General features: G+C 39.7%; 1 protein-coding gene across 3 annotated transcripts in view; it reads right to left on the bottom strand.

Annotated features, from left to right (window-relative positions):
• The window catches only part of LOC123313323 (complexin), a 157880-nt gene extending 141121 nt beyond the window's left edge, over window positions 1-16759 (bottom strand). The window contains exons 1-2 of one of the 3 annotated variants that reach the window (XM_044898160.1): window positions 16630-16759; window positions 203-232 (exon numbers count right to left, since the gene is read on the bottom strand). The gene's annotated coding sequence lies outside the window, so the exon portion shown is untranslated. Of the gene's footprint in view, window positions 1-202; window positions 233-13053; window positions 13173-16629 lie in introns of those variants that run through there. The other 2 variants (XM_044898161.1, XM_044898163.1) reach the window with 2 other exon arrangements.
• Window positions 16760-22872: the final 6113 nt, after the last annotated feature.

Here is a 22872-nt window from a genome sequence, read left to right as displayed (position 1 = left end):
TCTAAAATTTCAGAGGAGGTACCAATTAACGAAGATACTCCAATGAAGAATAAACACAACATTAAACATAAATCTCAAGCTGAGAATGGCTTGAAGCAACGATGATTTCGACACAGGCTGAGCATGAACAATAGATCCAAGGATACACCTATTTTTCATCGTGCCATGATATGAAATAATATGTATCATAAAATTTACTCACCGAAAAGTGGAAGAAGATGCAACGAAAAACCTGAAACAAAAAATATTATAAATATAAAAACATACTACAGCTAAGTTGTCAAAATTTGAACGTATGCAACAAACAAGAGTATAAAGGAGAACCCAACATAATCTGTAGATATATTGACCCAGAAAAAGGGAGAACTCCTTCCTCAAACTCGACCAACTCTTTTTCCATTATCAGACAGAGAAATCCATTCGTGTGACCAAACACTAATCAGCCATACCGCTGAATTCTTCTCCCTCAATTTTCGCATTTCATTGTCCGGCAGATTGATCCTATTAACAAGTTCTACCCCCGGAGGCTCGGTGAGCCTTCATTGGCGTCCTAAATAATTGATTTTGTTCATTAGAACGTGCCACATCCATTGATTTTCCCTGGCAGCTGCCGAGGGCTTTCCGAATTACGTCCTATATATGCCCTCCTTATTTGTCCGATACAGCGTCCAACTTAATTGGAACTTGGATGGATTGATTGTGCGGTTCTGTTTGTTTTTAAATGGGAAGTTTCTGCTGGTATAATTAGTGGTCGTCGAAATCATTCCCGGGCTTAATGGCTGGGTGTGGTGTAGACGAATGTGATTCTTGGGAGAGTTTTATTCGAATTCCCTGTTGGGATATCGAAGGGAGTTTCTAGTTCTGGTTTGTTTTGCAGTTTGCGGGACCATCATCAAGAAGTATCTCAGTAGTACGGGACCTACAAGACCATAAAACAACTCAAGATGACTCTTCCATGGCTGATGAGAGATTGTGCATGGTATTGAAGGAAATCAATGGCGCGAACTTGCGACCAAGGCATCAAAGTCAACGCCTTTTGGACCTGAACTGTTATGTGGGCTTGGTTAACACCAATTCAGGATAGTGGTCCAATAATGATATGTGCATAATAGAAATACCCTTTAGAGAAGCACTCCTGGACATTCATTAACAAAAATTACAGCAAAAAGCTACTATGAGCTGAGCTCGGGTTATGGTAGGACTGCTGACAGTACAAATAACTTATGACCAGCACAGCGAAGTCATCAGATGAGACCTGCAGTCCCGTGGATCTAAAAAGCGAGCAGCTGAGCACATAGTAGGTATAAAAGTGTCCAGAACTGTCTGGCTCACGAATCATATACATAGACAATTTAATCCTCAGATACTTACGAGGTAACATAACCAAAGCCTCTGAGTAGGTCATTGGATGTGTCAATAACATCTACTCAAGGGTAGTAGAACAAAATATCAAAGGGGGCTTAGTACTAACTGCCTCAATTCAGTAACAATAATAAGCTGGTCGAAGTAAGGAAGTACATATTGAAAATAATGCTTCCAGACAACCATTTTCTCAACTTTAACAATCTCTGGAATCTCCAGGTGGTCCCCCAGTCCAATCCAAAATACTCCAGGTATGTTTTAAAGGGGCGATCCCATAAAACGTGGAATATTCGAATTGACTTTGACCTAGATCCCACCGTGAATGCCCAAATTGCTTCGCATACGGGATAAAGGTTGATTTCCGAGGCTCGTATTTGGTACATGGTACGCGCAGAAGCATTTAATGGCGTCCGCCACTAATAGCATGTTTGATTTTCGCCGAAAAATCCCCTCTTGTCGTTAATGGCCATAACGAGTATGGGAAATATTGGATTTTGATCCCTCGATTTCATTACAGGGTTAGATATAGGGATAATTCGTAAATGGTTATGGAAAATGGTAAACCTTGATTTACATTCACCCTCGTTTCACATACGGCAAGTCAATATGAAATGGAAACGAAATATGTTGTGTAACAGGGAACTCGGTTGTTCAAAATTAGGACAGGTTTTCTGTGAATCACTCACCTTAGAATATTGTAAGTCATCGTTCCGATTCAGACATCACTAGGATAAATTATCCAGCCATTATACTTGCTAAAGTTATCCTCTATCACAAAGACACACATAACCAAACTAGTTCAGCATTCCGTTTTGTGCACTAGAGGGAATTGTTTTTAAATCTCTTCGAATTCAGGAAATATTATAGTATCTGTGTTCATTTATTCTTTCATCGAATATCAAAGTAATATTTTGTTGATGTCAGTGTCATTCACTCACAGATTATCAATCTAGTGTTTGTCTATGTTTCAATTTGAAAATATTGGCATTCAACCACAGAATGAATCTGTCATCTATCGAAATTCCATATTTTACTTTAAATAAACCATCTTTCTTTGGAAGAGAACTTTGTGCTTTTGAGATTTTATGTGGGTGCAGGTAAATTCGAGCTAATGAAGAGACAGACGATCTTGATGAACAAGGTTATAGACACAAAGCCTAATGGAGAATAAAAAAAGGCACAGCATAATGATTTTCCACTCAGCTGACGATCTCGCAACGCACAGATTGCGTAATGAATTTCCCCCGATTTATTCGGCATATTTCCCGAAAATTCCTCATCCTCATCATGAAAAATAAGCAGGAACGCCAAGAACACTCGACCGTTACTTCCAGTTTACTTAAAAGCTTTCGAATTTACGTGCCTCCGTCCACGTCATCGGGCTCTTTTTTTTACCCAGCGTCGGAAAATTCAATTTCCTACATTAATCCATAATTCAAAATTACGAGGAACTTTCCGATCTTCGAATCCCGCGAAAATTTCCGCCGAAATTACGGCAGGAGAGTGTACCTACGGAGGAACGCTATATGAAAATTTGGGGTAGAGAGGGCATATCTCGGATTTTATCGCCCGAAGTTCGAGGTCTTATTAGTTTTCCCGGATGGGTCACGTGATGTGGAGATATGAAGCAGGTACTGATTGATTCGGGAAAGTCGAGATTGCGATGGTTTCTAGCGTCCCGAAGTTTTAAACGGAAGCTTCTTCAGCAGAGTCTGGATTGTTTAACACAATTTCTGTTAGCCTCCTGAATGAGCCATCCTATAATTCTTGGGGTCCTTGGCTCTAACTGGTATATTTGCAGCTCTTGAAAAATAAGATGAGGTTTTGTTTAGCCTGTCGCGTACGTTGGTTGATGGTTTATCATAGATTTAACCAGGACATTTGGAACATTTAAAAATGGCACTTTTCTGACCCATTTACGACAATGTATCGATATCTAGTAAGACTAGACCAATTCCATGCATGAAAAAAATATTGCTTTACCATAGCAACGAACAATAACTCATTAGAAATGTCAGTGTGAAGCTTGAGGTCGAAAAAGCAGATCAGAGTTACGCAATAAATTAAAAGAGAGAAGATGTTCACCGAAATTGTGAAAATCGAAAAATTGGAGTAGCGAGTTATCAAGTACCTGTATTTAAAAGGGTTAAGAGCTAAGCAGATTCACGAAGATATGCTCAATACCTTTGGTGATCAATGTCCTTCATATTCGACCGTAAAAAAATTAACTGCAAGCTTCAAAAGAGGTAAATTTTCCATTGAAGATGATGACCGATCGGGAAGGCCAGTTTCTGTGTCAGTCCCCGAAAATATCGATGCAGTTCATGACATTATTCATCAGACCCTCGAATTAGGCTGAAACGGATATCTGAAGCACTGAATATTTCATACGAATGCGTTTATCATATAGTTCACGTCAATTTGGACATGAGAAAAACTGCTGCGAAATGGATCACCAAATGTTTGAATGTTGACCAAAAGCGTGCATAGGTAGAAGCATCGCGTTCGATCTGTGCTCGATTTGAAAACGATGTGGACTTAAACCGAATTGTTACTATGGATGAGACTTGGGTACCTTTCTACGAAACAGAAACAAAGCAACAATCGATGAAATGACGACACTCTGGTTCTCCAAGACCTAAGAAGTTTCGTGTCCAAAAATATGCTGGAAAAGTTCTTGCATCGGTTTTTTGGGATTGCCATGGAGTCATCATGATTGATTTTTCGGATAAGGGTATAGAACAATAACCGGAGATTACTATTCGACATTACTGACCACTCTACGGGCACAAATTGAAGAGAAAAGACGCGGAAAGCTATTCGAAGGTATTTTGTTTTTGCAGGACAACGCCCCTGCACACAAATCTCATGTTGCAATGTAAAAAATTCGTGATTTAGGGTTTGAATTACTAGAACACCACCCTTATTTACTAGAGTTGGCTCCATCCGACTATCATCTCTTTCCTCAACTGAAAAAAGTCTAAAAGGTCGTAAATTTTCTTCCAACGAGGAGGTAATGAAAGCTGTGGTAGTCTGGTTTTCAGAGCAAGAAAAAACATTTTTTTTGAAAGGTCTAGAGACGTTGCAGGTTCGCTGTATTGAATGTATCCAATTGAGAGGAGAATTTGTTAAGTAATAAATTATTATTACATTGAAATTTTGTTTGGTTCTATAGTAGGCTAAGAATTTTTCAATATATTCTCGTAGAATTATGCAGATCATTTCCATCCTCATTAGAACTTATGATTCTTTTCGTCTGAAGATTTCTTATGGCATATTCAACTCTGGCCATTTCTGAAAGCCCTCAGAAGCAGCATATCCTCAACAAACCTAATCTTCCATGGTCTGGAACACTCCGCTTTCCTCCCCGCAAAATCCCTTGAAATATTCAGACGTTCATCTTCGTGGAGACTGATGTAAATCCTATCATCGCTTCAAGTCGCGTTCTTCATAACGAAGATCGCATCCTCTCCCACAGGTCCTATTAAGGGGGCATTAGGCCGGGAGTACGCAAGAAACGACAACTCGTATAAATTAATTATCTTACCCCGGGACCCCGATGTCGAAAAATAAGGTGAAGGGGGTATTAAAACGGCATGCGGCACATGGGCGAAAACTTTTATATTGGGGATTATTTCCGGGTTGCGTATAAGCGTCTTTGTCGAAGGAGGAACATTCCGGGCTTGATTGCGAGTAATGGGAACCGAGACACGGGAAAAACCGTCGGGAAACATGTCACGTAGGGCGAATTTTGAGTTATTAGGAGCCGTGGAATACGCGGAAATCCTTTTCTTCGAAATATTGGCTTATGTCGGTTCGGCGATACGCTTTCGTGCGTCGTTCGTTAAGCGAAATGGTGTGTTTTGAATGATACGAGGATCCTGATGTGAGCTTGATGAAAAAACGGGGTTTTTCTGAATATTTGATAGCTTGATTCATTTTGAGGAAATAATTATCAAGAAATATGTAACGTGAGTCGTATAGGCTGGAATTATCATCAAAAATGTAGAAAATTGAGCGTAGTTCTCGGTAATTCTTTTGTGGAACATAACTTCAATCAATATATAGGAGTTAAGCTGGATTCTTCGCTGGATTTCAAAGCGCACTTGGAAAATTTGGTTCTGAAGTTGAAAACTATGAATAATACCCTTCATAAACTAGCTGGTACTTCATGGGGTGCATATGCAACTACTCTTCGAACGGCAGCCCTAGCTTTGGTTTTTTTAGACTGCTGAATATTGTTGCCCTGTTCGGATTAATAGTGCTCATGTGCAAAAAATTGATGCACAGCTAAATCTTTCTATGAGAATTATGACTGAATCTATTAGATCTTCACATATTCAATAGTTACCAGTTCTTTCAAACATTGACAAAAATGTGAATGAATTTCACTACTTTATCGACTCATTTTCAATTCTGTCATATATTCCACAAAATACGATTCCAAGACTAAAGTTGCGTAAACCCTTATGGTCCAACCCTTTCCTCAATTCGAATATAAGGGACAAGGACATTTGGCAGTCTGAATGAAATACGTGCACTGTTTTCAACCAAGAATTAGTTAGTGATCACTCGAATAGTATTCCTGGTTTTGATCTTCTCTGGAAAATATGGTGTAGATATTCTGAATCGTATAAGAACAGGTAACGGACGTTGCAATAGTATGCTTTTCAGGTAGAATTCAGTTGAGAGCCCTAGTTGTGAGTGCGGGGAACCAGAAGAAACCTTAAATCATCTGGTTAATCCCATTTATAAATTTCAGGACGGTTTTAAGGCTTTTCATGAAGTCTGCGAATCTTTTTCGAATTGGGTTGTGAATTTTAGGTCAATTTGACATATAGAACTGAATTTTATAATCTCACTTTTGGGTAACTTGGAAAAGACTCCCTGGATTTTCTTTTTCTTCGAGGAAATGATTTTTCAGTACGAGATGCCCTTCAATATTGAATATTTCAGCTGGTTTCGACCCAAAATCAGGTATTTAACGCATTTCAACGTATTTAACATTCGTCATCTATTTGTAAGAAATGCTAAAGGCCCTATATTTTTGAATTTCCATAAAATTGAGGCTCAATATCCACTCTGTTTGATAAATAGACACTTTAATGCTCCGACCCCACAACTGAGGCTCCAATTAGCCGACAACTCCTCATTTCCGTTCAAATATTGATTCGTTGTAATTTACACTTGGGCTAATATCGAGGAAATTGGAGGAAACGCTATCGTTTCAACTTCATTCGTAGGGCAATTTTTTAATTCCTCGATAATAGCCATATCGTTCTGCATCATGGCCTTCCCTTAGTTGAACTTAGCAATCCCTGGATAAAAAGATCTGTTCGGAGCTATCTCCAGACCCACAGGATCATATGTGACGTAATTTTTTTGTACCAAAACTGCCTCAGGCAGTTTGGACCTAATTACTGGGAGTACTGTGGAAATTGAAGGTCTACAGATCAAAGGCGTCCAGGGAATCGTCCAGTTGAACAGAAGTTCCATTAGCAATTGCCAAGTTGCTTGAAAAAAATTGCCAGAGACCAGAAAGTTCTTGTCTCTTCAATGGGCTTTCTAACGGATTAATAGTTTTTAAGGAATTCTAATACACGGTTAATTTTTGGTGGTTCAAAGACATTGTGTGCGAAATATCTTAAGAGTTCATCGTAAAAATAGGTAACACTATGAGATTCCACATATCAGTGATTCTGAGACTGAGAGGGGACTATTTTTGGGGTTGGGGCTGTTAGTCCAAAAGAGAGGCCTCCTGGCAAAAATACTAACTTGTCTCTAGAATCTGTCGCACTGTATAACCCGAAATCTCCGTCTGACTCGTATCAGAGATCCAGATACACTCTGGAAATTGTTCGCAACTCGAACATCGAGTGTTTAATATCAAATGTGCAGGGAAATAGACCACCGCTACACCGATGTGAAAACGAGCAAGCTTTCGACCCAAAATAGCCTCTCCAGGTCCCGAAGACCTGAAGAGACCTAGGACGCCCGAAACCCATTGTTATAGCGCCCCGTTGCGGGTGAGTTATCGAACTATCCGGTAAATACAACGCGGGATGATATAGAGACGGCGAACAACTCGCATATATCAGAATTTCCATTTTAACGGTCTCTTGGATCCGGGCAATCGGAACTTTTTGACGGGTCTAATTAATAACTTTGCGAAAACGAGAAAGTTGGCGGGGAACCGGCCGAGCGGGAAGATTATTCGGACACCAGCATCCACTCTGAATGCCGGCCCAAATCCTGCGGTCGAAAAGGTACGAGAACTGAGTCATAACAGCGAAAGGGTTCGGGCAAGATGCCGTAGGCTGATCAAGGGTTGTTTTCAATTTGCGTGAGTTCGAATTCCTACTGCAATTTCTTTTTATGAATCGAACATGACCCTAGCCTTTTCATAATATAGAAACCATAGTTTTTCAGAAATAACGACTCTGCTTTATTTAACGAAAGACATCTTGGAAAAAATGCACCCGTTCCTTACTTTGTGCCAAATTTGATGCTCATTCATTGGAGGGATCAAACTTATAATTTCTTAGGGCTACTTGTGACTGTGTGCCCTCCTGTGACTGGAGAAACCCAACCGTGACCTACAGATCCTTCCACACTCCGGGCATGGATAGTCACCAACCAGATCTGGCCGCCGCTGTATTCTTCTCGAGTCTCCATTATAACTGTAGACCAAAGACCTCTACTGTGATCTGTCTAATGCTAGTTGTTCCTAGTTAAGATTGGCTGTAACTAATTTTAGGGATTGATGCAGTATATCCTCAAACCGCTTGTACTGGCCTCCTGGTTTCCAAGCTCCCTCTGTGAATTCGCCCTACAAAGCTATTTTGAGAAGCCTTGTGTCTTGTATCCTCAGAATGTAGCCGCTCCATCTGAGTCGGGCCCTCGTTACTTGAGTCTCAATTGTTGTACAACTCGCGCGTTGCAAGACCTCTGCATTCGAAACTTTGTGGAACCATCTGATGTGCATTATCTGTCTTAGATGACGTTGTTGCGTTTGTTCAAGCTGTTTAATATGTCGCCTGTAGGGCGTCTAGCTTTTGCTTCCGTAAAGAAGCGTTGGGAGAACGACTGCTTTGTAAATAGCTGTCATGGTCTTCAGATTGAGGTCGTGATTTTGAAACACACTGACCTTTAGCTTCCAGAATGCCCGTTATGCCGAATTGATACGGTTGTGTATTTCCGTGTCAAGGTTAGCCCTAGTATTTATGAAGCTTCCCAAGTATTTGAACTGCTCGACCTGTTCTAGAGTTTCATTCTCTAGGCTGATATGTGTTTGAAGGCTTTCTGGTGGACCTACCAGGATTTTGGTTTTGTCGATATTGAGTCCAAGGCCTAAAGCTTCGTATATATGTTTATAGGTATAGGATCCTCTGGGCTGCTAGCAATAAGTGCGCAGGGGTTTGCATATTGAAGTTCCGTGATAAACTTTGAACGGATTTTTGCTCTGAGGCGCTTCAGGTGCCAAATTTGATGCTACTGGGGGGACGAAGCGAGGGACGTGGCTGTCTTAAGTCATGTAGCAATGGATCTGACCTTTAGGTCGTGGTGTTTCACGCACAACGATCAAGAGAATCCCTTAACAACATAAATTAAATCTGTAAAATACGATTGGTTCAGGAACTGAATGAACTATACCTAGATAACCAATATTCCAGGTGAAACATACCTCAAAAGTAGGACAGGAACATAGGTACTCTTTTCTACTCGGATCCATAAAAGAAATTCTCGTGAATCTCATCACGTGCCTTCACAGCTACAACATTAGCATTCTTCCAAACTCTCCTCAGAGTGGAAAGTCGAAATTCTCTTCCACATCGTCGTCATAAACACGACGCCTTATCTCCCCGCTGTTCTTTGTGAAAAATTCTCGAGATGCAATATTGAAATTCTTGTCAACACGACAAACATTCAGTTCATATGCGTTGCCTGTTCTTCGAGTTCGCATATCTCTGCTCTATATATACACGAATGATGTGAAGTATAGCAGAACGAACGGTTCCCCTTAACGAATTTATCGTCCTTTTCTGACGTACGTAACCCCCTTTATATTGGACCGTCTGGCTTTTCCATGCCAATTCTCCAGACAAACTTTTCCAGTATTGAGAAATACGTACGCGATTCCGTCTGCAATTTTCTCCAGTTAGAACTCCATCTCCCATTGGACTTTTCGTGATTAGAAAAGTGGGACTCGATGAACAAGGGGGACGAGGAACGCTGCTTTCATACACCTAGTTCGGTTCTGTGGCGTACATAATCATTTATGAGACGTCTCGCTAAGAAGGATCGATATTGATTTAAATTCAGCGCCAATATCGGAAACAAGTTGACGTTGCCTACTGAGCATTGTTTGGAATATTAATGGGGTATGGATTTACCCCTTCCGAATTTGCAGTAACTTTCTCCCCAACCTGTGATAGGAGACTGTATTCCTCGAAGAATGATAACCCCGCTAGATCAAGAACTCCAGATCAAGCAAACACTCCCAATGATTTTTCCCATCTCCTGTCACAATGGACCCATCTAAAAGCGAACCTTCTATATTATTCAGGCATTATCGAGGCGAAACGAAGAACAAAGACCGCAGAAATATCTGCTCGGAAATCTCGGAGGACAATTCCGTATAAAATATGGGACAGGAGGAGCAAAGTCTGGTCGTCAAGGAGGCAGCCACTTATTAAGCCCCCTGCAATTTAATTGATATCTCCCAAGCGAGCCTGCCAGACTCAGTGTAGAATTCTATGCGTCAGTTTCGATGTGCATCACCTCGAATATTGATTTCCCCAGCGATTTCTATCCGATCCCTTCAAGAATACCGACGGACGATTCTCGACATTCGAAGGTTATCTTTCGATTCGAAGGAATGACCGTCAGAGCTAATAAAGATAGAAACACGACTCCGATAGAAGGAGAGAGATAACACAGTACATGATTAAGTCAGAAATCCGAACTAACTTCGGAATTTACTCATTTCCTGGTCCTGGGCCCATAACCTGTCTACGTTTTGATTCAATGTCGTCCCTCGGAGCTACACCGAGGGTAAACTTTGAACAGTTGGCCCCGTTTCAATGTGAGGTATGTCCTGGCGTCAATATCATGTCGAAACAGTTTCTGTTTAGGTGATGTGCAGTCGCTCTGCACCGGGTTTATGTCTGTTCTTCCCAGCTTCGCGAACAACGTTATATTATGCGGTTGTAAACTCATCAATTCATCCGAGGACTGAGGGGGCTTCACTTGGACTTTGTTGCCTCGATACGGCGTTTTAAACCCCTATAAAACGGACAGATGGAAGGCCAAATCGGGGTTTTAGCTATGCGGAATATTTCCGAGAAAGGGTTTTAGTATTTTTGTACGTTTGATGGGAAATTTGACGATGAACTGCTCGGATTTCACACAGAGTGGTCTTAAAACTGGTGGGAAGATTACTTGGCTCGAGACAGCATCAACTAGGAATAGACGGTTTGTCTGGAGACTAATGAGGGGTGGTCCTACTATATAAAGCCTCCATTAGCGATGCTTGAACCCTACCAGACTCTTTCGTTTTCGAGATTTTTTGTTCACACTAACCACAGAACGAAAACCGTATCTGCTCCAATAACTGCTCTGAAAACAACCAAAAATGTCCTCAATTTTCAGCGAAATCGACAGAATGCCCCATTAGAATCAAAAAAAGCAACAGCTCTAGGAATCTGTATAACACCAAGCTGAAGAAAAATGAGAAAAAGTCGGGAGGGAGACTTACTCGCAGAAAGTATCACTTAAAACAGGTTATGGGCCCAGTCGTATAGGCAGACAGACAAAACTGAAGGAATATGCGGAAATACAACCCTGCACTAGTGAATCGATTCTTCCCGCTCCTTTAAGCTAACACGATTGGTGGAAAAATAATAAAAGTTGAAGCCTACCTCGCTGGCACGTTTATAATTCGATTAGGGGCCGTCGCCGGTGACATGTCGAATTATTTTTATTTTCATCTTCGTAGTTTATAGACCCACTACACGGAGTCGTGCAGAATATGGAATATTTCATGAGCCATAGTCAGCATCAAATATACAGCAGTCAGATATGGAATCGACTTCTCCGATGTAGCATGAAATTGTGTCGTTTTGGGTTGTATCGGTTTCGTGGGTCAGCGTTCGTCTTTTCAATAAAACGGTTCTGGAGCATGTAGGGCAGCCTTGAAGATACTAGAAGACTGAATAACTTGTAATTTGTATACCGCTTAAAGGAATTCAATAAGGAATATGTTGAAATTATCATCGATTTTAAATCATAATAGGTTATGGGCCCAGTGAGTTCGAGCAACGTTAATATAATCATTCAACCGACTGTACTCAGAAGTAGGAGCAATTTAGTCCTTCAGAGACGACGACACGCTCAAAAAGCTTCCATTCAAACGCCACTCCGTCCAGATGATCTTCCCAAGCAGACACTACCATCCTTTCACGAACACCCTCACGCAGAAATCGTCCGGTCCATTCGAGATTCCAAAACCCCGGGGAGAAGGCAATCAGAACGGAAAAATGAGATCGTTTTGGCCACGCTCATCGGCTGAGAGTGTCAACAGAATAAACCCGGTATCGTCACGTTCGATCTTGCCGACTCCATAAGCCTAACAACTTATTTGCGGGGAAAATATGCAAATCTTCTACTTTCAAGTTGTACCCCGATAACGATTTCTCGTTCCAGGGCCTTTCTGGAGTTTCTGGCTAGGTAGTTGGGATTTGAGAAAGGTAGGACACATGACCCTTTCCTGGAAAAGAGTTCTATGGTAATGGCGTGTATCAGAATTCGTACAGATTTGTATGTATGTTTCATAAAATCTCCCATCCAAATCAGCATTTCTTCCTTAAGGAAACAGAATGACATAAAGCGTACGTCAACCATGAATCTATGATTCACGAATGCCAAACAAGAAGAAGAAGAAAAGCCCGCCATCTTTTCGAGACGCTTTCTCGATAAATTTGATTATGGATTCCTGAATGGCTGATTGTATTCAGGTGCTCTCCCTTATCCGGGCGATCTATCAACCCCTATGGATTATTCGGGACTTCTAGGCCGATATTTCCTTTGTTTCTATGGATACCGTACATCCTTCCTTTGACGTACCGACCGATTGTTATAAATGGCAATCCGAGTAAGCTTCTTGGTTAGGAGCCAGTTAGTTTCCTTCAGAAAGCTTCATTCAATCGGTTACGAGGGATAAAGATGACACAGCAGTAATTTTTTGGTTGGTAGACTGTAGATCATTATCATCACCAGTGTGAAACTCAACCTGACAGTTCTGGTGGTCATACATTTGTATATTAATTCGATCAGAAGTTTGATAATAATGAATATCATATTGTAGGTGAATACATTTTCTTTCGTGCAGTATTAAGGGGCCATTTCCTTTGTCTAACTTCATGAACGACCTCTGTGTTCGTATATTGGATTAAAACGACCCAGAAAATTTCAGAAATGGTTTGATAATTTCCGAGAAAAATTCACACCAAACCAATAAACAAGAATATTACAATCTTTGAAGATTGTAGGATCTAAATCGAGAGCAGTGAATGAAAAATGACCTTATATATTGTTCGTTCATCCAATGAAATAGCCACTGCTTGGTCAGCCATCTGTCTGTGGATTTCCACTTGTACGAAAATGAAGGAAGTTTTATCAAAATTAACTCACCTCTATCAATTCCTTGAAAACATAAGTGATCGGTTGGATCAGATTACAAGTAAACGTCTAATACTATTGCTGAATTCACGGTTTAGCGATTAACTCTACGTTTTTTATCAAAACACAGTGAACAAACTTCTATTACGTCGAAATGAAGCGCTAACCTTGGATAATCGGTTATCTATGGAAGCACTCTTTGATTTATGTCGAGACTACATGAATAGAACAGATTAGCTCAGTGATCCATCACGAAAATTGTCTCGAAAACAGAACCAATATAACCTCTTGGCATATAGGTATATTTAGATCAGGTACATCCACAAAACCATTAAAATATTCTCAATTATGCACTATTTAGGAGCAGGTGAATAGATAAATTGACAATTTCAACCTCCAAGATAACACAGATGAAATGTCCATAGAAATTTTCAAGTTAGATAAGCTCGCCTAAAGATGACGAACCAAAGAAATCTATCGAATTTGAAAGAAGCTCACAGACGGGTAAAGAAATAAAACTTCTGAAAGAAACGTCAAAAATTATCTTCCACATTTCACTTTACGAGTTGCAAAATGATTTCTAAACGTATTTTCACCCATTGCTAATCTAATGCTGTATTTTAGTCATAATATTTCTATCAATCAAATTTGTTCACCGTAAAAGAAATCGGTTAACAACTGATTCCACATGTTTCCTTCTGTGCACTTTCCATAGAAGATTTCCAAGTATAACAGAAGATCGAAATACATATTTTCAAACTGTTGGCATATTTCAAAGAATACAAAAAAGCCATCGTATATCTTTCCGAGCAGAAAAGACCGACTCTTTCCCGATTCCATGCAAAACGAAACAGCTTTTCAACATTAAAATTTCACTCGAAACTGATGAAAAACTCATCAGCGTTTTTCGGTCCAGAGAAGCTGGTGGACCATCCGGCCCCATATTAAATTTCAAACATGCGATGTACCCCGAATTGCCCGAGGTTACGCCAGGGTTTTTAGTTATCCGGTTCCTGCATTCTCCGCTGAAAAATTATGGCCCTTGGGGGACGAAGTTTTTGCATTATCCGTGGACCACACCTGGTCGAGTTCCTTTTTGTTCGATGTACATACGTGGGACAGTTGGAATCGCCTTCGTAGGGGAAGGCGTAAATGAAAATCCAGCTCATTTTGTAGGACGCTGATTTGAATGTCCACTTCATTTTTATACATCGCGTTCAGATGTGTTTGTATCGCTTACAATTGTTTCTGTCAGTATACGAATGTCATGGTGTGATTACGTTGAATGAAATGTGTCAATTCCGATCTATTCAACAATTTTTGGTACTAAATTCATTGGAATACGAGTCAAGATTGAAAATTCATGAAACCACCATGTGGTGAAAACTTCATAGAAAGGAAAATTCAGTTCTGTGATCGTCATCGAGAAGAGCCATTTGAAAAGCATTCCAAACCTATGTCTTGATGAATTATCACAGCTCAGAAGGCAGTCAGCAAAATAGTGTCCCAGTTCCCTTCTTTGTTTGAATGTCTCCCATTTTCAACATGCCTTCAAGGTTTGGCTTTCATGAATACTAAACACCTTCTCCAATCCGAGCTTTCCGAATGATTAATGGCGATTTTTTGCCACGATCATCAGTTTGATTGATGGGGGAATTAATTAGTACGCAAGTCGGTAATATCAGCGGTTGCTGAGTCTGGTGGATCTGGGATGAAATACTGTTTTATTATACAGGGCATCCCACAGAGCGCCCCAAACCCTTACTCCATGTTGGATTCAAAAGCAGCATCGATATGGGATGAAAGATTGGGCAAACTCGATCTTCAAGTGCTTCCTTCTTCATATAGAAGGCAGTATGCATCTCTTGGATGTGAATTCGAAACGTTTTTAAGAGGGTTTACTGAGTTTCAATTGTAATTTGTCCACCAGTGGTTGGTTAAAAATGTCCGAGGCAAGAAATATGTCAGACAGTTTATGAATTAATGAACTCGTTATCGTTTCCTCTACTGGGGAGATAATAGAATGATTCAAATATTGGAATATCGAATAGCAATAATCTAATCATATTCAATCCAGCCTCGAAGCCGAACAGATAGATGAAACAAAGGCAAACAACGTCCTACCATCGATAAGGTATCCGAATACATTATCGACAGTTAGTTTCCAGTATCATATCAGACAAATCCATTTAACAATATTCCCGATCATCAACCACTTCTCTGTTCCTTCTGTGCACACTGCACATAGCCTGTTACGATTATCGTTGTTTTGGTTTGGAGAATTACCGATCAGACAGAGGCTTTTCGATCAATTTCGTTTGATCCCCGACAAACGATGGCTGTGCATTGTGCCGAACATGGAAACAAGGGGATTTTAGGACCTGCGGGACATTACAGATGTAATCTGCGAAATGGTTTTATTGTTCGGTGCTGAAAACTTTTCAACCAACTATGTAGTAGTTCAGGAGAGAGTATTAGGTACAACGTGGCTTACTCGAGAATACTCTTTATCTATTTTTGTGTGGAGTTCATCAAAACTATGGAACTGGATGGCGAACTGAAGACGATATAACAGCCTCTCCTAGATTAGAGATTTATTTTTGCATCAAAAGAGGCAATGATGTATTGCTGAATTAGGTCATCTGGAGTAGAAGCTACCATTGAAGAATATTATTGAAATGGGATATTTCTTAGGATGATTTTATTCCATCCAATCGTGAGAAACACATGCAGGACCAAATTAAGATTACTTAAATCTTCGAGTTGGTCCATATTTCATTTATTCACGTAGAGGATGCTGTTGCTGTTTATATTTCATTGTGAATCACTGGTGAGGTCTTTTCTGAATGGTAAGAGAGTGGTTTTAAATGAATTTCGAACACCGAATCGGTGTTATACGATGGGAAACCATAAAATTGAAGAATTCGGGAAAAACTAATAGGATTATCCTCGTGAGCATTCGGAGGATCAACTATCATAAAAACAGGTCAAGTGGGATAAAAGATCAGGTTCGAATCATGTTGGAACGTTGGCCAAAACCGATCCTGACATATAGTTGCATTTTGGTGAATGCGCCCAATCTTTATCTGTGTCTAATCGAACAAAACAGCCGTGGCTCAATTAGCTATTCATATTAACAAATTGTACGTTGAAATATGACAGTTCGTGATCCCAAAACGCACCTATTCAAGTGGATAGAACAATAACTCTTGCTCATGTTATACTCCCACATTTCATATCATTATTGGTTAAATTACAGCACGCTCACCTGACTATTATAGTGCAATAAACCTTGATTGAAGCACGAATTGATCCAACTCTATTAAATTCTAACCTAAACGTGTACAAGGTGTGCAACGAAAATAAAAAAGGACTACGGAGACTAAAAAACTACAAAATATGCATAAATTTATTGTGCAAAACGAACAAAAAAAATAAAATCTACAATCAAGTAACACATGAACGAATTCTAGCGACGTTCGGGCATCCTAGGCAAGTTCTACCGGGGCAGGCAGTGGATAAAGTCGTTCGTAGATCGAAAAACGAATCGTACGAACTGGGACAATCTCAATGAAGCCAAAAACTCACCTAAGGAGTCTTGTCGACCGGGATTCGGTAATTAATAATCGTATTTTACGCCAACCACCTGGGAGCGACACAGTTGCCAACTTAGTGGTACAAAATAGCACTGAAAGCACGCTGCTCTCGCGGGCGGAGTGCGCATATTCTCGCGGGCGGTTCAGGCGGGCGAAACTCGCGTTCGTGGATCGTCGGCGGGCGTCTCATCGTACGACGCGGTATGATCTTGGCGTGGACCGGCGCTCCGACGTCGGCATGAGGCCTCCATCTAACAGTTTCGGTCTAAATTATTTGGTATATTGATTTTTCCGCCCTTAGCCGTCTCCTTACGTAGTAATGAGATACGTATTTTAATTCCAGGCCCATTTCTCGGTCGTACATTCACGTGTGAAATGGCCTTTGAGAGTCGGTCGCTGGATTCTGGGTGAGCAGGTGAGTTCGATATTTGATGGGAGCTAGCTTGAGCTGCTGCTGCACCATTGCTCTCGTTGAGAGACAGAGGGAAAGGCTATTTCCCCAGTTGTACAATCTGAATTGAAAGTGTGGAAGTCCATAATGCTTTTTATGTCCATTTGGTTGTGATTCTCAGTTCAACAGATGCATGTTTACGCAGATATAAATGGCCGTGTTTTCCCCACTGTTACACTGTTTCACAAAGTTCGTGAAATCTTCCCCAATTCGTACTTTTTCTAAAGAAATAAGCCTAAAGTATACGGAAATATTGTTTGGCGCAAGATTTCGCCTCTTTATTTACGGGACTAAAAGAAGATACTTCAAAATTGTCTATGAAACTAGCTGTAAAAGCTATATGGTCATGGTGGACAGAAATTCATTGACTGGAAAAATCTCGGAGCTATATTACCTATAGTTGTTGCCCCAGGATGTCAGTATGACCCGGTTCATCATCTTTGAATCACTTTGGACACAATTTTACAGTTGACAGGCCTCGTTCCCCTTCTTCTGATAAACCAATTCTCATCAAATCCTTCCCCCAAACATTTTTGCATCTTACAGTCTTGAAATTTCGATTTTTTTGCAGTAATCCTTGCCTGCCAGGTTTCGCTAGAGTGTTCATCTTTCGGTTTCCTGCTTAAAGGTGCATTTTCGTATACCATAATGTTCCAATGTTTGATTTTAGCACCAAAACATTATCTACAACTCTTGAACGTAATTCAAAGCTTATCAGTATGAGTATTTGAGAAAGCTCGGCCATAATGGATAATTTACGTTCACCAGACATCGCAAAAAGTACCATTTATGTGTATGTCGGCGATATTTTCGTGTAAAATGACCCTCTGGTCCTCTGGGGGTACCAGTGGTGTTCAACCCACTCTTCGACAGTTTTTATCGAGATTACTCCTTCGAAGATAGCCTCCTCTATATCGATAAAAATATAGATCGAGTCCCCATTGATAAAATCCATGTTTTTCATGCCGAATCAAAACGAAACCTCTTACAATTTGCATGATAAGAAAACATAACGATCACATTCCACGCTTCTCTCATTAAACAGCATCAACTGTCATTATAAGTGAGATTCTTCCACAATCCACAATTAAATTGTTCAGTGTCATCTTCCAACATTAGATATGGTCTTGTTATTTCAAAATAACATGCGAATTAAAGGAGGTAACAAGTGTGGTGTTCATCCCAGTGAAAGGCCGCCTAATCATAATTTATAACCTCAATAAAATCATCTGGCTCCGTATTATGAACTTTACATCTCGCGCGCTCAGGCCAGAGACAAAGTTTTTCCGCTAAATTCACCGGAGTTACCCAACGCAACCGTGGATTTTTGAGCAGGAAAGATTTACGGCCTGTACCATCTTCCATACGATCTATAATGACCGCATTACTTGGTCGTACCTTCGTCGTATGGATGCGATATTTGAAAGGAATGTTTCCTTGCTATAATTGGTACGTTTTGACGCATAGTTCTTGAATTTATAGCAGCGGTTTCATTCAGGGATTGAGAGAATCATAAATATATGTATTTGATCCGATGATTTCGATTGCGTACTCTCTAGGTACTGTTCTTGTTTCCATTCGAAATTCTAGGTCAATTCAACAGTCTTGTAGTGGATGAATGATCCACACTCCCCTTGCATAAGGCTCTCATGGAAAAAAGATGTTGGTTAATATCGTTTCAACAACAAGTACGTCAAATAATTAGTCCATCGCGTGATGATAACGTCTTGTATTGTCTTAATTTTGCTCCTTTCTATATTTCTCTGTTTACGAGTGAAAATATCACAGTCCATTAGAGGAAATTGATAATAATGCACCTAAGTCAAACTGGGACAACATCTTTCTTATGTGTTGCAGTTTAATTGAGGTCTATCAATAATGCATTTGCAAGATTATGTTTCATTTGTACTCTCAGAGAAAGTGTGAAATAGAATTAGTACTTGTCGTGCAAAAAGCAACCGTAGACTTAAGTAGGACAGTTTCTATCTAAAAATAATATAGAAATCATCGGTCCATTCCAATTGGTCCTAATGAAGATATGGTCTTCACTATCTAACCAACATATGGGTTGTGTTCCCCAGTATGTGCCATATTCTTCCAAATCTAAACCAAAAACTTCGAAAGCTCTAATAGCTTCAGATGTCATCTTTATAGGTCGTACCCGCCTCCTTACCAAGACACCGTCCTTGGTATTTTTAGAGAGATAATTAGGATCTCAAAGAATATTATAATTTGCCTCCAGTCGGCCTGAGTACATGCGCACGCTCATCAACTCTCACTCGTTTTGTAGGTGAACCAGTTCGAGAAGAGAATGATTAGCATCGTCATTGAGAAATTTTTCACTTTTTTATTGCGTTTAATTGATATGATTTTTGTGCAATCGCGGTTCATCTAGGGCTCTCTCGATTACGTTTCGCAAGTTGGTAAATGTTAGAGCGTTCGAGGCTTGGTCCCTACCCAGAATATCCCCTCTGACGCATCTCACGACGTGTATGATCTTGATTTATTGCGGTGATGCGATGAGAAATTTTAATTTTTGTCCACTTGGTTTCTCCTGGCCACTTTTTCACCCGCAGAGGTTAATCCTGAATATATGTACTAAGGAAAAGTACATATTGACCATTCTCAACGTCGAACTCATGACAGGAATCTTCCTGACAACTAAAACCCACTTAGCCCATAAAAGTGTACCTTGTCTGATCTGAAATCGTTTACTTAAATCAGTCTGACATTCAAAAACCTCCATTATCTTGAACGAACAACGTTGTTTACCTATCTCTTCATTTATGCAAAACCTGATGGGATAAATATCGATTGATTTGAATTTCTGATGAGTATTTGACGGACATAATGTCGAACATGCTTTTCTGTTTATTCTCTCGGAATAGATTGGATCACTAATAGGATCATTATCATATAATTGCCTAGTATAACAAACGAAATGAGCAATATTTGGCATGATCAATGACTTGGTGATAGGAACCAAGAAGCTCCTATCATCATAGTGCGTCCAACACTGCAATCTCCTTTCTTATTTTACTCCTGATGAAGTTTATATTCCCGGTAAGACTCATATAAGGTGTGGACTCGAATGATTGTTCGAGTTCGGAATAATCTACAACCTATCTAGACAGATGGACTATCCAGCCATCACCGAGAATATACAGCTCCATAAGCTGTCGATTTGAGACACCCTCCACATAAAAATTCCATGGAGCTGCGTTCTGGCGAGCAAGAAGGCCATTGGCTCGGTGTTGGGCCACCTAATCTTAGTGCACATCATCTTTCGCACATTTTCTCCATAGAAATCATTCGTCAACAGCTTGATAATGTTAGTATATACGAATAAATCAGAAGGAACTCTGTGGGTTGAGCTCCATCAATCGAGAACTTGATACTAACCTAATGTATGTATGTAGGCGACTGACTGGACTCGTATTCTGTAAAAGCCTCTCACTGGATTCGACATCTAGAGCTGTTTGACCCGAATCTCCATCTGTCTGGTTGATTTTTATTGTTTTTAGCAGGCGGACAGTTCGAAATTTATCATTCGCATCTGATCGCATCTATCGGGGTTCGTCATGTAAGTGTCGATGTCCCAATTTATTCACAATTGATACGAGGAATGATCTGCATGGCCGATAAGACTGTAGTGGCTTCCTGTAGATTGTATCTGAGTGACATCCGCTGGTCGACCTGCGTGAAAATTGACACCAATACAATATTATTTTGAAAGGATGGGAGGAAATGTTCATTTCATGTATAAACTTTGAAGAAAAGAAGTTTTTTCGATGATATAACCTCTGATATTCAAGAGCCAATTTATGATATAGACACATTGCTTCGAAACTTTTAAACCAATTGACTAATTGAGTCCTGAAGGTAGTCTATTGAAACATAATGTGGAAAGAGGAAAAGTTTCTTCTTTCATTTACCAAATGATCGTTGCACATTGGCACTATAAAATATTTACCTACATCTGGTACCTGGAACAACCCATAGTTGGATTAGCAAAGAGTTTATTCGAAAAATTGATACAAAAGTTGAAGAAATTCTTTTTATGAATATGTTCTTCTCTATTTCATAATCGTGTGCGAAACATAACACCAGAATAACATGATATCCTACATTTCACGAAACTAGTTCGCAAGTTTTGTTCTTTATCGAAATAAAATCGTTGTTTGGCTGAACCTTTGATATCCTATCCTACTACATGTTCTCGAATAACGCATAGGAAATTTTACTTCCAAGAGACGTTCATGTATTGTCGCAAGAGTGAAAGTTCATTCAATCGGACTACCTAAACGGAATAACAAGAATAACAGGTTCAATAACTCGAATGTCGTATACTTTTTAACATATGAAAATTTCGCCTCAAAATCTGGTTTCAACTGCAATGTCAAGTGCATATTTGCTGGTTTCCTTGGAGGAAGGTGGAATGGTAATGACCACAGTATTTTCCCCCAGCAAGCAAAGAATATCGTGAATAAAAACATAAAAATTTGAGCGAACAATGTTTCGAAATATAGCGTCCAAATAACTTATACTTGATGAAATCATTTAAAGCCTCTCTCTTGTATGCTACCTTAAGGTAGCCAAATGCCTAAAGACTAACTATAAATATTGAGGTAGTCATGGGCATAAGGCTACCTTAAGGTAGTCAATAGTCATAGTTACTCTTTAGGCATTTGGCTAACTCAATGGAGTAATAGTTATTGTTTGTGTGAATGTATGTGTGTTTAAAGAACACGACCTAAAGAACAACTATGACTATTAAAGTAGTCATGGACATTATTCTATTTCAAAAGAGTCCTGTCAACTTTTTGTAACGATGCTGCAGTTTCCATTGTAACAAAAATCATCAGCAATTTTTTTTCAGTTTCAACAACGTAGGTGGAATGTTCATTTGTGTCGGGCGCTACAATTCTTTGTCGAGAGCGTCAAAATGATGATTCTCTCGCAATCTACGAGTGTTATTGTTGTTGGTAAATACTTGTGAATTATAGGATGAGTTCAGTGTAGGTAACAAACGTGCACATTAAAATGACGCTTTTAGCGCCCACATAGTGCAAAATTCCACTGTCGAGAAGTTTTAATACCTTCATAACGATGACAAAGGTGAAAGTAAAGATATATTAAGACTGCTATGCAAGAACCAATAACTTTCAAAATAATCACAGTTCCTGCTTCGAACTTGATTATTTAATTACAACTTCCACATTCTTATACACTTGAACCAGTTCTACTTTGTCATTTTTCGAAGAAAAAAATGATGAATACCTCGTTTTACACTATGAAGATAATTCAGAAGAATGTTGTGAACAAGATAATTCAGAACCTTCTCAGCACAGCGAAACTTGAGAATCATTCACTAAACCTGCTATTTACAGAAGAAAGCTGGATTTGTCTGTTTCAATGTGCATTCATTGAAAAATGCACTTGAAATTATCAATTCTTAGGGTAGTCAGATGAATATTTCTCTCATATTTCAACTAGTAGGTGTACCTATCGTAGATACTATTCAATTTCATGATGTGACTATGATTCAGATTGATAGTCAAGTTGATAGTTTGACAAAGGTGGTTCTAACCGATTTCTGACGTCATTATTGAAATAAATTCATTGCTGGTGCAGCTACAGGCCGAAAATCGACATCAACCAGCCGTCTGACATGAAAGCGAATATTTTGCAAAACGTAAACCGTGAAAGTAGCATTTGGGAATCGATACTCGTCCCATACAAAAGAAAACGCCTCGTCTTTGGACTCATGGAGCATTGACATCG

This window comes from Coccinella septempunctata, chromosome 5 (genome assembly GCF_907165205.1).
Source record: "Coccinella septempunctata chromosome 5, icCocSept1.1, whole genome shotgun sequence".
NCBI lineage: Eukaryota > Metazoa > Arthropoda > Insecta > Coleoptera > Coccinellidae > Coccinella > Coccinella septempunctata.
Note: the sequence above shows the minus strand (reverse complement) of the source record. Positions and strands in the feature narration are given on the sequence as shown.